Source organism: Bison bison, unplaced genomic scaffold, assembly GCF_000754665.1.
Source record: "Bison bison bison isolate TAMUID 2011002044 unplaced genomic scaffold, Bison_UMD1.0 scf7180017864036, whole genome shotgun sequence".
Classification (NCBI taxonomy): domain Eukaryota; kingdom Metazoa; phylum Chordata; class Mammalia; order Artiodactyla; family Bovidae; genus Bison; species Bison bison.
The window spans coordinates 6,424,706-6,427,870 of NW_011494608.1; positions in this window are offsets into that span (position 1 = coordinate 6,424,706).

Genomic DNA, 3,165 nt, shown 5'->3' on the forward strand with positions numbered 1-3,165 from the left:
GAAGCTTCTGGAACCATCCACCGGGCACACTGGAGAGTTCCCTACATCCCGGGAACAGGCCGGGGAGTGCGGGTTCCAGGCCTCTCCCAAGCCCAGGGCCCTGTCCTCAGCCCCGTCCACCAAGGCAGCCCCGGGCTGGGCTGAGCGCTGGCTCCCGTGGCAGCGCAGGACCGGCCGCCTCGGGTCAAGAGCCGGCCACATCCCCAGCAGGGCCTTGGGACCTGCTTTCTATTTCGGCCCTTCCCGGCCTCCGGGCGGCCTCGTGGGACCGGCATGCTGTGTCTGTCTCTGCCGGCTCGCAGGACTTAGAGGGTGGCCCTGGACGCTGGCGCTCTGCTCGCCCGCCCTGGAGTGGGAGCAGGGCCGCGAGGGGAGGGCCCCTGCAGCAGCCCCGTCCACCGTCCCGTCCACCGTCCCCCACGGATGGCGGTGAGCTTCCCGTCCCTGTGAGGGGTCAGAAGAGAGCCCGGGCGGGCACGTTCCAGCTGCTGCGTGGTATCAGCGCTGGGCAGGCAGGAGCACCGACGGCCGCTGGGGAGGGGGGCAGAGACCCCAGACCCCAAATATCACCCATCCTAGGATTCTGATTCCGAACTGCAACAACAGAGATGTTGTCCCATCAAAGAGCCTGGGGTCAAAAATTCAAGGCCAGGCCCTCCCAGGCTCCACCCCCTGCCCTGAGACAGAGAGGGGCCTCTCCTCACTGTCTTGTCAGGGGCGGTGGGGGGCAGCAGCGGCGAGCTCTTTGCCCACACTGTTCTCTCAATGTCTCTCTAGGTCCAGATCCTCCCTAGCGTTGAGGCCACCTCTTCCGTGAACCCTGCCTTGGCTGGCTTCTCTCAGCCCCAGGGTAATGAGGGCACTTGGGGCCTGGGTTGTTTGTCTGGATTCCCGCATCAACTCGGTCTCTATCTGGATGTTTAGCTCCCCTAGATGAGGCCAGAATTTTACTTGTTTCTTTCTCTCTGATGCTCAGTATATGTGAAGGTATATAGTAGGAGATCAATAAATGCAAATGCCCATTCATTTGAAAAATGGGTGGGCAGGCTGGCCTGGCTCCATCACAAGGCACTTGGCCCCCTTTCTTGCCTTTCCCGGCTTCCCCAGGGGGCCTTCCAGGGTGCTTTGCACCCCTCTTATAAACAGAGTGCTCCTCCTGGTGGCTGACCCCTCCCCTTCCACTGCAGCTTCCTCTTGTTCTTGCTGACCGCCCCCCCTACCCCAACCTCTCCTCCAGGGGCCGGGTGGCCGTCTCTGGTCAGTGAAGGGGTTGGGGTGGGGTGGGATGTACAGTCAGTACTGTCCTTCCCTCTTATAGGCAAGGAAACAGACTCCGAGAAGGCAGGGGCCTGAGACCACCTGGCTAACGGCAGGTGGAGCCAGGATTTGAACCAGGCAGTCAGTGGGGGTGACCCCCACATTTCTCCGCACCGAGCCCCTCCTTGCCATTGATGGGGTATGGTGGGTGGTGGGAGCTGGGGTTGGGCCCTGCCTCTTGAGGGTGCCCTGGACACATCCCAGCCTGCCTCCTCCCTGGCGTTGGTCTGTCCACCTGGGCAGCAGGGACAAAGCCCGGCTGAGGGTGGTGGGAGGATGGCAGGGTCCTTGCCCACGGGGCCCCCCCACAACTGCCCACTGCCCCGGGGAGCGGGCAGCTGGTGGGAACGGGAGGAGGGACACTGTTTCTTTTGGCCAGGACAGTGGCTTTCCGGAAAGTTGGTGCCAGTTCTCTGGGTTGGTGAGTGGGGAGGGCCCTGGGGGTGGGGCGCCAGGGCGTGGGCGGACAGTGGCCACCAGGCGGCCGGACAGAGGCGCTAGCGGGACAGTCCTCACAGCCCCCGCTCAAGGGCCTGGAGACCGGTCTGCTCGGAGACGGGCAAACTCGTGGGCGAGTCTGACTCAGAGCCCCTCAGCTGTGACCAGCAGAGGGGACCGGGGTCTGAGAGGGTCCTGCTCGGAGTGACCCTGACCCTTCCTGCTGCTCGAGGATCTCAGCGTGCTTGTGTAGGGACAGCCCCAGACCCCACGGCGGTGTCATGTCATAGAGTGTGTGTGTTCACTGTCTTTCTAAAGTTGGAGCCAGAAGCACGTGGCCCAAAATGTTCACAGGAACAGCCATGACTGCCGCCTGCATTTTGCAGAGAACTGACCTGGCGCGGGTGGGGGTCTGCCCTGGGGGTGGGGTGTCTGCTCCCTGCCCCACCAGGACCCCTGGCCTTGCTGAGGGGGCGCAGTGAGTCATCTCCCACTAAGGAGTCACCCCCCCACCCCCAATCGCTCTGTCCTAAGCTGTCTTCTCAGAGCCTCCAGGGGAGCTTGGCCCTCTAACCCTGCCAGCCCTAGCCCTCTGTCAGCGCTGGGCACACCCTCTCTGCCCCTGGCCTCAGGGCACTTGCCCAGGAGAGGCTGCCATCTCTCTCGTGTGGCCCCCGCAGGGCCCTGGCCAGGCCCTGGGGAGCTCTGGTGGGTCGGAGACAACAGTGCCAGACTCAGAGTCCAGGACTTGGGCTCGGATCCAGGCTCCGCGGCGGACCAGCTGCGGGAGCCAGGGCTGGGGCTCCGCGGCCTGAGCCTCAGCCTGCTCGCCTGTGGTGAGGAGCTGCGAGCCCCTCGCTGCCATCTCATAGGGCTATGCAGGTCAGGGCTCAGGGTGGGACCAGGGTCAGGGCTCAGTGATGACCAGAGCTGGGGCTCATTGTGTGACAGGTGAGGTCTCAGTCTGCGAAGAGGATCAACATTCGTGTGTGACCAGGGTCAGGACTCAGTGTGGGACCAGGCTCGTTCACTGGCGGGGGTCAGTAGTCAGGGCACCCATCCCGCTTACATGCCACCCACCACCTGAGCACACACCACAGCTGTCCCTGTGACCTCTGCGCCCTGCCTCCCTGCGCCCGTCCCAGGGAGGTTTCCCTTTCTGATGGCGAGTGGGGGGAGGACGCTGGGTCCTAAGCAAGGCCCCTTCCAAGCCCTCCCCTTCCTTCTCATGGAGCTGCGGGTGTCTAGCGCCTGGGAGGACCTGCTGGCTACTTCCTGCTTACAAGCCATGTCAGGAGGACAGAGGCCAGACCTCGAAGGTGTTTAGACGGGCGGGAGGGGCTGGGCGTGGGTTGAAGCTTGAGGAAAGAGTGAGAGAGTCAGGCAGGGTGGGGGCCAAGGCCTGGTTCC